Source organism: Lipotes vexillifer, unplaced genomic scaffold, assembly GCF_000442215.2.
Source record: "Lipotes vexillifer unplaced genomic scaffold, Lipotes_vexillifer_v1.1 scaffold951, whole genome shotgun sequence".
Taxonomy (NCBI): domain Eukaryota; kingdom Metazoa; phylum Chordata; class Mammalia; order Artiodactyla; family Lipotidae; genus Lipotes; species Lipotes vexillifer.
Window position 1 is genome coordinate 2,727,329 of NW_006793664.1, and position 14,306 is coordinate 2,741,634.

The window sequence follows — 14,306 nt, forward strand, 5'->3', positions numbered from 1 at the left end:
AAGTTAAAAAAAACAAAACAGAATCAGAAGGATTCACTCATTTCACAAATATTTATCAAGTACCAACAACAATATGCTAAGTGAAACTATAAAGGACTCAAAATTTAATGAGTTAGGTGTGTTTGGTGATTAAGAAATATTAACATGGCTTAACATGGCCTTTTCGTTGTTTTCAATCATTGCTGATTACAAAAACCAGGGGGAATCACTCAATTTAAAGCAGAAGAGAATTCTAAAACATTTTTAAGAATAGTCCTAGGACTAAATAATTCTAAGTAGGCTGACTGACTTCTGTCATCCCACACTCTGTTCCTTTAAACTGCTTTCTCATCTCCTACACCCCCTTTTCCTCTACACTTCCTGAAGATGAGGCACTGTTCAGCTGTCTCCACTTCTCCACACTTTGGAATTATTTTTTCCTTTGCATTTAAATACAGCTCTCATTTGGGATTGCTTGTACTCACCAAGGGAGCCATTAGAATAGACAACTAGTCAATCTGGTAAGAATCAGTAGTGGTTAACTATGGGTATGAATATGTTCATTTCCCTAGTCCCTTCCAAGTGCATTGTAACAAGGGCTTTCTTAAAGCTAAACCTTAATCATAAAATTTTATTCTAATGGTGAAATTCCAGATGCCAGTGCCAATCGGGAAAATATTTGGAGGCATTATGTGGAATGGCTAACTATTAAATAAATAAAAAATAAAGTTTACCTTCATTTCTGACATACATACATAGTGAAAAAGGCTGGTTTGGACCTTCTGTCCCTACAAATATAAGATCAACATCCCCATGTGGTTTGGAAACAGATTCTGCTGGATCAGTATCATGCTTGTGATGCTTTCCCAGCTCGGGGATTGAAGGATTCTACGTCTACCTTTCTGAGCAGTAAGCGATGGATCATGCAGAAACTGTTGAAATACTTTCTCAATAAAGGCAGTAAAAAGAACATTAGACTCAAGGTCAGTAAATCTGGTTTGAGTCTTTGCCACATAAAATCTAATGTACTTGGTTATTACTGAATTTTGGGAGTCTCACTTTCCTTTATAAAGGTGCATTTCTAAAGTGATCTCAAACAAACAAGCAAACAAACTGCCTCACCTGTGTGAGAGATAAAGAATGAAGATAACAAATACAGTATCATTATTTTCCTCAAATTTACTCACTATTTCTCACCCTACCACTCCCTCTCAGTTATGAGGCTTTGTAGAACCAACAGTAATAAATAACATGGGTTTAATGCCAATTATAAGCTAGCCTCTGTTCCAACTTCTTTATATGCATCATCTCATGGATTTCTTACTAAATTCTACAGGGTATTAGCAATTATACCCTACCTCCATGTTCTAGATGAAACAATGAGGTTGAGGTAGATTAGATAACTCATGCTGGGTCACATTTTGGACTGAAACTCAAGGCTGACTGTCTTCATAGCCAACATGATTGTCAATATAATACACCAGCTCATTATACCCTACACCTCATTTGCACCCTTTATGAACCAAGGCCTTTGTCAGCAGTGTTATGGTTTAAGAAGCAACCTAAGAGTAGTAGGGTATCAAAAACTATCAAATGATGGCTGGAGAAAGATGCTCCTTTCTAGCAGCTTCACCAAATATGGATAAAAAATTGTTTAAATGTGGGTCCTTTGGGCCTCCCTGGTGGCGCAGTGGTTCAGAGTCCGCCTGCCGATGCAGGGGATACGGGTTCGTGCCCCGGTCCGGGAGGATCCCACGTGCCGCAGAGCGGCTGGGCCCGTGAGCCATGGGCGCTGAGCTTGCGCGTCCGGCAACGGGAGAGGCCACGACAGGGAGCGGCCCACATATCGCAAAAAAAAAAAAAAAAAAAAAAAAAAAATGTGGGTCCTTTAATCACAGAGGGAGAACGCCACTGATTGTGTCTTGTAATAGATATGTAATACATTCATTATTTGTTTGGCTTACCTATTTTCCTAGGTAGATATGAGTACTCTGAAACACATTTCTTTTCAATTTGAAATCATTGTCTGACTTTTAACTTGTTTAGTCTGAACAGCAGAAAAATACACACCAGTGATTCTCACTGTATTCTGACAAGGACTATCTCATAGGATTTCATGATCAGCATTTCAATTTATACTCTGTTTCCTTTTCCTGGTCTGGAACCACTAGGGTTGCTTTATCTCTCCAATTCTCCTTTCTCTCTTTAATTTATACTTTTCCATATGACAAGATGGGAAATTCCCTCTATACTTTTTTTTACTGTTAAGATACTATCCCTTTTCCTGGTAGAATTTTTTTGGTCATAAAAACTAATCTGATATAGAGTCTAAGAGGACCCCATTCGGGAAACAAGAATTATGATAGTCCCCCAGCCTCCTTTCTCTAACAGATGATCTATTTAAGGCCATCACGGTAGTTCTGTACCCTTTGTCATGAACATGTGGGCCAATTGTAGCCAATGAGATATTAGAGGATATTAGAGATATTTACTGGAGGCCTCTGGAAAAAAATTTCCTCCCTCCTAAGGAAGATCCACAAGAGACATTATGTCTCCCTATGGACACAGTCAGGTCAGGAGGTCATGCCTGGGACTGCTACCACCATCTTACTTGCGGAGGATGAGGCCTAAACCTGGGAAGGCAGATGAGGGTTCTCAATGAGGTTGAATCAACTATCTCTGAAGGCCATCCCAACTCAACACTTCTTTTAATGGGGGAGCATAAGTTTTCATCTTACTTAAGCTGGATCGTGTCAGGATTTGGCTTATTTGTACTTGACATCATCTCCCACAGCTAGGTCATCCTTCTTTAAATGTACAAGGAATTATTTGAAAGAAAAGATAAATGGATGTACCTCCTCAAATTATTGGTCAGTAGGAATTGAGACTGACTCTATTGACAAAATGGAAGGACTCTTGGAGTTTTCCTTTAATGGTGAAAAAAGTTTTTAGATGCAAAACGATTCAGTCTTGCAAACTGCCCATTTCTCTACCATAATGAAGACAAAAATAAAAATTTGAAATTTTATTTGTTCAACTAAAAGATTCTTCTTCTCCTACTGTTCTTTCCTCTCCAGTGTCCAAAAATATTTCTAGATATTTTCCAATATCTTTGTTAAGGAACTCCCAGAAGTAATTTCTTAGAATCTATGGTGAATGTTAAACAAATTTTGATTTCAAATAATTATCAAAGGATAAAGCAGTCAGCGGGAATGCCCACTGTCAGTAAATCCATGACATTTGGAATTTGAATCTATTTGTACCTCTGATTGCCAGTATTGAATGCCAAGCCAAAAAGTGAAATCAGTTTATATTCACCATGGCCCACTTTTTCTACACTTTGTCCTTTATTTGAAATAGAATTATTAAAAATTTTAAAAATTACGATGCACTATGGTTACACAAAAATAAACTCAAAATGGATTAAAGACCTAAATGTAAGGCCAGACACTATAAAACTCTTAGAGGAAAACATAGGCAGAACACTCTATGACATAAATCACAGCAAGATCCATTTTGACCCATCTCCTAGAGAAATGGAAATAAAAACCAAAATAAACAAATGGGACCTAGTGAAACTTAAAAGCTTTTGCACAGCAAAGGAAAACATAAGCAAGATGAAAAGGCAACCCTCAGAATGGGAGAAAATATTTGCAAATGAAGCAACTGACAGAGGATTAATCTCCAGAATTTACAAGCAGCTCACATAGCTCAATATCAAAAAAACAAACAACCCAATGCAAAAATGGGCAGAAAACCTAAATAGACATTTCTCCAAAGAAGATATACAGATTGCCAACAAATACATGAAAGGATGCTCAACATCACTAATCATTAGAGAAATGCAACTCAAAACTACAATGAGGTATCACCTCACACCAGTCAGAATGGCCATCATCAAAAAATCTACAAACAATAAATGCTGGAGAAGGTGTGGAGAAAAGGGAACCCTCTTGCACTGTTGGTAGGAACATAAATTGATACAGCCACTATGGAGAACAATATGGATGTTCCTTAAAAAACTAAAAATAGAACTACCATTCGACCCAGCAATCCCACTACTCAGCACATACCCTGAGAAAACCATAATTCAAAAAGAGTCATGTACCACAATGTTCATTGCAGCTCTATTAACAACAGACAGGACATGGAAGCAACCTAAGTGTCCATCAGCAGATGAATGGATAAAGAAGATGTGGCACATATACACAAGGGAATATTACCCAGCCATAAAAAGAAACGAAATTGAGTTATTTGTAGTAAGGTGGGTGGACCTAGAGTCTGTCATACAGAGTGAAGTAAGTCAGAAAGAGAAAAACAAATACCGTATGCTAACACATATATATGGAATCTACAAAAAAAAAAAAAAAAAAAGGAGATGGTTCTGAAGAACCTAGGGGCAGGACAGGAATAAAGATGCAGATGTAGAGAATAGATTTGAGGGCATGGTGAGGGGGAAGGGTAAGCTGGGATGAAGTGAGAGAGTGGCATGGACATATATATACACTACCAAATGTAAAACCGATAGCTAGTGGGAAGCAGCCACAGGGAGATCAGCTCAGTGCTTTGTGACCACCTAGAGGGGTGGGATAGGGAGGGTGGGCGGGAGGGAGATGCAAGAGGGAGGAGATATGAGGATATATGTATGTGTATAGCTGATTCACTTTGTTATAAAGCAGAAACTAACACAACATTGTAAAGCAATTACACTGCAAAAAAGATGTTAAAAAAAAATGAGGATGGATCTGTAAAAAACAAAAACAAAAACGGATGTGCTATGGTTGAAGATAAGGTGCTGTATAAGTCAGCTTTGTTGTTTTGTATGTTTAGGAAGGAAGATAGTTTGCCTCTGGCGCTTTCCTGAGCAACAATTTATAAAAAGTCTCTTCTGTGTGGTTAGGTGTAGGAGAGACAAAGAACGAAGGAATCTTCCTCTTATTTCTTCCCCTCCACTTGATGTTTATTCTGGAGTAGCATTGAAAAAAATTATTCATGACACTTGTTAAACACTAAGGCAGGCTTTAATCAGGACCATTATGATAGGTGTAGGGTCTACAGAGGTGGCATTTTTGCAGCAGGAAAGAGAGACAACTTCGAATGCAGCAAGGAACAGTGAGGATTTATACAAGGAGCAAGGTGAGCATCAATGGATAGAAAATTACCAAGAGGAGAACATCAGGGGCAAAAGGGGAATCTGGCTAAGCCAACCTGATGGGGTTCTTGCTGAGGGCAGACCAGGGTGATCAGGTATTACCTGGGGGATGCTGAGAGAAAAGGAATTTTGTCAGGTATCCAGGGTGGGGAATCCTGGTGAAACCAGCTGAACAGGATTCTTGCTACAACTGGGCGATGAGGCCCGATAAGGATGGACACCAAGATCAAGGTCAAGGGGCTTCAAGGAGCCTGTCTAGAGTTTGGTCAAGGAGAGAGTGCTTGTCAGTAGCAAGCTCCTGTTCTTTCTACTCTTCTGTAATTTTTTTTTTTTTCCCCTGAGAAAGCAAAGAAAAGAAGAGGAGCAAGTGTTAGTATTAATCAAGCATCTGAGACCCTCTGAATCTCAGCTGTAATATTTACAAGGTTAACGTTAGTCGTCATTATTAGTCTGTGTCGTTGGTTTATAAAAAAGCCGAACTGTTTAAGGAGGTTGAGGTAACACATAGATGCAGAGTACTGTGGAAGAAAGGAGTTAAAAGTCAGAGGGTTTAGATGAGCTTTCTACCTCTAATGTTCTCTAATGTTTACCAGCTGTGTGAGCTTGACGAGTTACTGAGCTTCTTAAATAGCAGTGTGATTGGCTGAATTCTAAGATGGGCCCAATAATGGCCAACTCCTGCCATTCACACCTTTGTGTTATCTCCTCCCATAGCTTAAACCAACCAGTGTCACTTTAACAGTAAGATGAGCCAGAAGTGGTGGTATGTCACCTCTGAGACATAGGTTATACAAGACAGTGATCTCCCCTCCTCCCTCCCCCTCTCTCTGTTTCTGTCTTTCTCATTACTTGCTCTGGGGCAAGTCAAAAGCCCACATGAAGAAGGAACTGAAGGCTTCTTCCAACAGCCACCTGAGTGAGGCCTCCACAAGCCTTCAGCTGGCTGCAGCCCCAGCACGCATCTCATTGCAGCCTCCTGAGGGACCCTGAACCAGATCGACCAGCTAAGCTGCTCCTAGATTCCTCACCCTCAGAAACTCTGTGAGATAATTAATGTTATTTTAAGCTGCTAAGTTTTGGGGGGAATTGTTACTCAACAGTAGATAAAGACCCTCTGAATAATGCCTTTCTACCAATGATATAGTGAGGACTCAGTAAAAGCATGGATCAGAAAACACTTGGTAAGCCTTAAAGTACGACATTTAGAACCAAATGAATAGAGTGGAAGAAAGTGTCTAGAAAAGCACTATCTAGAAGAACTTTATGTGAAGATGGAAGTGTTCTCTCCACACTCTCCTGTGTGGTGCTGTTGAGTGCTTGGGATGTAGCTAGTGCAAAATGAGGACCGAAATGTTTTGTTTTATTTTATTTTAATTCATTTAAATGTACATAGTCATAGGTGGCTAATGGTACCGTTTTGGACAGAACGGGTGTTGGAGATTTCTAAACCCACAAATGACTATTCCAAAACAGAGTCAAAAAGAGCACAGTGCATAAATACCAGGATCATGTTTTCTTCTCCAATTGTGACTTTTTTAAAGGAAGACTTGTGTTATTTATGTGATCTGGAGTTAAATTAAGCAATTATTTCCTTCCTTGTGTAAAAAAAGGGCAATACATTTTGTGAAACTGGGTTTTCTGAGACCTCAGGGAGATTTACTTTTGTGTGTACGTGTGAAATTTATTAGACATGAAATTACGGATTCAATTGACTGTCCCACACAGTTGGCTAATTTGCATGATTAATTGAAGGGGCATGCAATGAACCAACTGTGCCCGCAGTTACCCAGACTACACAGGGCACTGCTGATTCATCCACCTGGCGGGTGAGAGAGAGTTAATAACCTGGGTGTTTCTTGACACCACTTTATTCAGTGATGTCATTTGGTAAATATGTAACCCCAAATGCAAAGCAACTACTCTTAATTACTTGCAATGACAGTTAAACCTGACTAAAGATATACTTCAGTGTATATAAAATTGTATCAGTTAAGGTTTATAGGATGTCATGTATATTACCCTGTTAAAGTAGGAATGTTGAACTGGATTTTCTTATTCTTTCTAAATGATATCCGTTGAATTGTGCTCTGCAATATAGCTGATTGTCACTTAAATGTTGGCAATATCATGAGTTCCTATGTCATGTCAGATTATGTCTTTCATCCACAAGCTTGCAGTCACGTTATTGTAAGATAACTGTTGCGGCTCCAGATCAAAACAGGATGAAAGAGAGCTGGCTATCCCCCAGTCATGGAAAAAAGTAAAAGTGGATCCTTATCTCATACTAGACACAATAAGATTCTCTTGATGAATGAAAGATGTAAGGCTGTAAGGCCAATGGTTTTTTTGTTTTTTGGTTATTTTTGGCCTTGCCATGTGACATATGGGAGCTTCGTTCCCCGACCAGGGATTGAACCTGTGCCCCCTGCAGTGGGAGCTCAGAGTCTTAACCACTGGACTGCCAGGGAAGTCCCCCAGTGGTTAAAATAGTTAGAAGAAAATATAATAAAATAATTTATCTGGGGCTATGGGAGGGTTTACTACATAAGACAAAATGTTCTAGCCATGAAAGAAAAGATTGACAAATTTGATTACATAAAAATTAAGAATCTCTGCTTATCAAATGATACCATGTTGAAAAGTAAAAATGTAAGCCACAGACTGGGAGAATACTTATGTAACATATAATTGACAAAAAATTAGTATCTTTAATGTAAAGAAGTTCTACAAATCAATAAGAAAAAGGCTCAATAGAAAAATAGGAAACTTTCAATAGAAAAATGGAAAAAAAGAAACCCATGAACCTGTGTTTCAGGCAGAGGAAGTATGAATGGTGATTATTTTTGTAATGGGTTAAATTGTGCCCCACCCCATGCCCTAATCCTTAAATGTCCATGTCCTAATCTTTAAAACCTGTGAATTTGACGTTTTTGGAAAAAAGGGTCTTTGCAGATGTAATTAAATTAAGAATCTCGAAATAAGATCATCCTGGATTACTCAGGTAGGCCCTAAATCCAACGACAAGCATACTTGTGAGAGTCATTCAGGTGAGAGACCCTCAGAGCTAAAAGGCTATATGAAGGCAAAGGTAGAGATTGGAGTCATGCAGCCACAAGCCAAGGAATGCCTGTGCCACCAGAAATCAGAAGATGCACAGAAGGATTCTTCCTGAGGGCTTCCAGAAGGAGCACAGCTCTGCCAACACTTTGATTTGGGACTTCCGGCTTCCAGAACTGTGAGACAAAACATTTTTGTGGTTTCAAGCCACCCAGTGTGTGGTAGTTTGTTACAGCAGCCCTAAGAAACTGATACAGTACATAAGAAGAGATACTTTCATTAGTTATTAGACAAACAAAAGTTAAAACCCCAATGTAATACCCGATACACAAACCATATTGGCAAAAATTAAGATGTCCGATCATATGAGATGTGGTAAAGATATGGCTCAACAAGAACTCATACCATACTGGTAAGGCTGTAAATTGGTGCAATTACTTTGGAAAACAGTTAGATATTACCTTGTGAAGATGAATGTACATACCCAGTAATTCTACGACTAGGTTTCACACACTCAGGAGGGACCCAGAAACGTGTAGACCAGGAGATATGTATAAGAAAATTCACACCCACTTTGTTCATTGAAAACGAAACCTAGAAAACACACAAATGTCCAGCAAGAAGGGAATGAATAAATAAATTGCATCATCTTCACACTATAAATTTACACAGGGCCAGTGAATGTACCATTGTTACATGTAACAACATGAATGATCCCACGCAGCGCAGCATGTGGGATCTTAGTTCCCCTGCCAAGGATGGAACCTGTGCCCACTGCAGTGGAAGTGTGGAGTCGTAAGCACTGGACCACTAGGGTATTCCCCTGAGTGATTTTTAGAAATATAGTATGGAGTAAGAAATAGAAATTGCAGAAAGTTTGCTCAAAGTCCAGCAAAACTAAACAGTATGTTACTTATGGAAATATACATAAGATGTAGCATCTTCATTTTTTAAAAAGGGATAGTGGTTACTTGGAGAGAGAGGCTGGTGATGGGATAGGGAGATGTATGCCGGTACAAGAGTATTCTGGTCCTGAGATGGGGAATGGGTCCCTAGTTGGTTGTATTCATTCGTGCTTTTTAATTAAAAATATGTTACAAAAGTTCTTTTCTAATATATTACTATTAAAAAATTTAATATCAAAACAAAAGTAAAGAAGAATGCTATAATAATTAGGGCTACGCAGAGATCATCCATAACCTCAAGCTGTCAACGTGTCTGTTGAATATCCTTTTGACAGGTATCTGAAGAGATGGAGGGTAGCAAGAATGGATATAACCTCACACACAGAAATAGAAAGAAATAAAATAACCCTCTGCATATACGTTGAAGTGAGAATAGCTGTTATAGCAGGCAAAAGAGAACTGGGCCATAGATGAGAGGAAGGGAAATAAGACTGCTCAGATGAAAGTCTGATGCATCACCAAAGCTTTCCCAGATACTTAAAGTCCTGAGAGTCATGCTTTGAGTAAGGATGACTTAGTGGGATGAGCACGGCAAGGCAGCCAGGTGCTCTTAGAGAAAAAAATTCAAAGTTTCAGAGTGTACACTAGGATACCTCCCTGGGCCTCAACGCTAGTGTGCATATGGATGTAACCTTGCAACCTGAGCTTGTGTCAGCTGTTCTAAATGAGTGTGTGTGAAGGTGGGCAGAGTTCAATCTTGTACATGTAGGCTTAGGTCTTCACTGCAAAACCCCAGGGCCTAATAAGGTTTGCACATTCACTTCTGGGCTGTGGGGAATTATCCTATTTGAAGCGTGCCATCTGTTTCCAGTTGGGACCCTAACTGATACAAGCAGGCCTATTAATTATCTCTCTCAAACCAGCTGTTGGCAATCCTAGGCATGGTTTCCTGGCAGCTATCACCCTCCACTACTTGCCTATATTCCCTGTAAACAAAGGTGTCAGTATAGAGCAGTGATTCTCAAAGTGCCGTCTCAGACCAGCAGCTCCAGCCTTACCTGGGAACTTGTTAGAAATGCAAAGATCACCCACCCAAGGCCTACTGAGTCCAAAACTCTGGAGGTGGGCGGAGTAACCTGTTTCAAGAAGCCCTTCAGGTGATTCTATATGTGTTAAAGCATGAGAACCGTTAGCAAAAGGAACTCACAATGCAGCATCTTGAAGATCATATTTTATGTTCAAAATAAAAATTTTAGCTCCTTAAGGTGTATAACATGATGCTTTGATATACATATATGTAGTAAAATGATTACTACAACCAAGCTAATTAACATCTCCATGTCTTCACAGAGTAATTATCTTTTTTTGTGTCTGGGGAGAGCACCTCCCAGGATCTAGGTTCTTAGCAAATTTCCAGTACACAATACAGCATTATTCGCTGTAGACACCATGCGGTACATAAGTTCTCTAGAACTTATTCATCCTACATAACTGAAACTTTGACCTTTATCTCCTTTGACAAATATCTCCCCATTTCCCCCACCTCCCCACTCCTGAGAGCCATCATTCTATTCTCTGCTTCCATAATTTTGACTTTTCTAGACTCCACATACAAGTGAGATCATGCAGTGTTTTACTCTCTGTGCCAGGCTTATTTTGCTTACCATAATGTCCTCCAGGTTCATCCACTTGTTACAAATGGCAGGATCTCTTTCTCGCTAAAGGCTCAGGAATATTCCATTATATGGACCACAATTTTTTTATCTGCTGAATTTGTTTTCATACCCTGGCTCTGGTGAATAATGCTGTAATGAACATGGCTAAGGTACTGATTTCATTTCCCTTGAATATATACCCAGAAGGATGACTGGATCATATGGTCATTCTATTGTTAATTTTTTGAGCAACCTCCATACTGTTCTCCACAGTGGCTGTACCAATTTACATTCCCACCAACAGTGCACACGGATTCCCTTTTCTCCACACCCTCTCCAGCATTTGTTGTCTTTTGTCTTTTTGGTAATAGCGCTCCTAACAAGTGTGAGGTGATATTTCATTGCAGTTTTGATTTGCATTTCCCTGATGATTAGTGGTGCTGAGCATATTTTTATCTGTTGGCCATCTGTATGTCTTCTTTGGGAAAAATGTCTGTTCAAGTCCTCTGTCCATTTTTTTCATCAGATTATTATTATTATTATGCTATTGAGTTTTATGAGTTCCTTATATGCCTTAGGTATTAACCCCTTATCAGATATACGGCTTGCAAATATTTTCTCCTATTCTGTAGGTTGCCTTTTCATTTTGTTGATTATTTCCTTTGATGAGCAGAAGCTTTTTAGTTTGTTATAGTCCTTGCTTATTTTCACTTTTGTTGCCTGTGCTTTTGGTGTCATAGCCAAAAAAATCATTGCCCTGATCAATGTCAAGGAACTTTTCCCTGTGTTTTCTTCTAGGAGTTTTACCTGTTTTAGTAAGAACTTATGTTTAAGACTTTACTCCATTTTGAGTTGATTTTTGTATATAGTGTAAGGTAAGGGTTCAATTTCTTTCTTTGTATGTGTTTATCTAGTTTTCACAGCACCATTTATTGGAGAGACTCTCTTTTGTCTATCGTGTATGCCCGGTGCTCTTGTTGAAAATTAGTTGACCCTATACGCTTGGGTTTATTTCTGGGCTCTCTATTCTCTTCTGTTGGCCTATGTGTCTGTTTTTATGGTAGTGCCATACTGTTTTGACTACTATGGCTTTGTAGTAAAACACAGCCTGAAGGGAGGAAGGAAAGGGTTATTAGAACCCAGGAAGAAAGAGTCAGGTTTGACCACCTTGAGAAAACAGTGACATGTCTGTGAAGAACACAGCCAGTCCAAGGTAAATGCACAGGGAGGGAAACAGGAGAATAAATGTCCTGACCTCAGTAGCCTCCCTCCCTCTATCTTCCACCTGAGCACCCCATGGGAACAAGAGAGCAAGGGAGGCCTTGATGCCATCCCCACGATTCCATCTCTGGGGCACAGAGCAGAGTGTAAAAGGGTAGAGGGGCAAGTGAAAGGTATTAGGCATCTTCCAATCCATGTCTTTTATTTAGCAGCCCTAACTGCAAATGCAAGTTGAGGGAGAGGTGATGGTACCAGAGACAGGTAACACACATTTCAAGTTCTTGTCTCATTTTCTGAAATCTTGTTTAGGACATAGCACAATCTGAGTTAAGATGACTAAGACTTATGGAATTCTCCCACACTGTAGAGTGGAAGAATTTAGGAGGGAAACTTAAAAAGTAGGGGGGAAAATTTTCCTCTAGATGAATTTAATGTGGGGCCAGTCTCAGGGGGTAATTATACCATTACGTTAAGGCTATATCAACAATGCCCTAAATAGATTACTTTATTGGAGGTTAATGAACAGAGTGATCCTATTGAAGAAATTTTTGTTGTGATCATCATCTAACTCTACAGGTCATACCCTTTCTAAATTTGGTAGTGAGAGAAAAAAACAAAAAAGGAAGAAACAATTTCAGCGTCTGATAATTACTCTAGTCGCAGTAACAGAGCAAAGGTAGACCAGGGTCTAGTAGCTTGAGTCCAAGAAAGAATTTGGTAGGTTATTGGGGAAATAGGGTTTACTATGTTAATTTTGTGGATTGGTTACCAAACCTAACTCTGTGACAGTGGGCAGAGAAACGCTTGTTATCTTCCAGCAGGATTTACTGTTTGAGGGGGTCCTTGAGAGGATCTCAGCTACTCCTACTACTTTCAGTGCTTTGTTGAGACCTGATAAGCCAACGTTGCAAGTGGATGACGTAACCGTGTTTGGGAGAATGTTAGAGCTCAAGGAACGGTTCTCTAAAATTCTCTATATCTCAGATAAGGACTAAAAATGATCCTATGAAAAACTACAGCTTTGTCATGACCTTGTAAATTATTTATAGCATTATATTCCAAGACTGCTACCACTACCACCTGGTCAGCTCCCAGGAATTAAGGTCTTCTTAGGCTTCAATATTTAATGCTTATTGCACAGAACATAGCACTTATCAAAAACTCATTGCTTAATCTTTAGTTTAATAAAAATTACTATTTGTTCACTTTCAACATTTCTTGATTTTTTTTTTTTTTTTTTTGGAAAGCCTCCTTTATCAAGTCTCTTAATGACTCTCTGAGGTAAAGTGCGTTTTGATTAAATAGTCAGCCATTAAATGCATTTACACATGCTTCGTTTAGCACTGACTCCCTGGTATCATATTTGCCTGGATATGAAATGAAAGGTTCTGGAAATAAGTTGAATACTTTGACTACAGAAGCCTAAATAACTGGCTTATACCTCTGTTTTTTGGGTTTTCCTTTTTTGAACTTGTACTTGGTCATCTCTGGTCTGTTTATATTCACTCTGAAGAGGCAACAAAGAGATAAGCCTCTAAATTTTGTCTGAAATATAGGATAGATAGCTAAACATCCATTTCCCTAGAAATGTGCTAGTTCTGAGATGTCCTGTTGAAGTAAAATTATATATAATTTGCCTTTAGACTGTGTATATGTATTTTGAACAGGTTTAGCAATGGGAATATATTCTGGATTCCCTTTAAGTCCAGATACTTCCAGTTGAACAGTTTTTTATGAATAGTGGTTTTATTTTAGTGCGTGTTTTAAATACAGTAAGTGATTCTGTTAAGAGGGCTAACTTTTCAGTAGATTTTACCAATTCGAGTCAACCCATTTCTGAAAATCTTCAGGATGCGCTAAATTCTTTCTTTTTTAAGTTTAATGTTCTTCTGAGATGGATAAAAAGTTAGCTTTTGAATTCTACTATATAGGCAACTTCTATTTGGTATTGCATTTTATTTTAAATCTTGATTCTGTAAAGGTTAAGCAGCTTCACATCTAGTTCTGAGAAGGTTTCAAAGAGGAGCAAAAGTCTTATTAATATCAGAGTGTTTAGACCACTGAGTATCACCTTTACTTTGCTGCCCCACACAGGCTGCATACCTAGGACGCAGTGACTCTGATCCTGACGCTTCTTGAGAAGGAAGAAAGCAGGCACGGCCTCCAGGACAGCGGCCACAAATACTTGCTGTGTTCATGAAGCAGCTTTTTCCCAGCTAATCATGCCACTCTGACCATTATCTTGGCATGCGGCACTAATTCATTTTTGGATGAGATTACATAGTTGAATGTAGAAAGCTAATCTGAAATACCCACTTTAAAATGTGGTGAATGTTT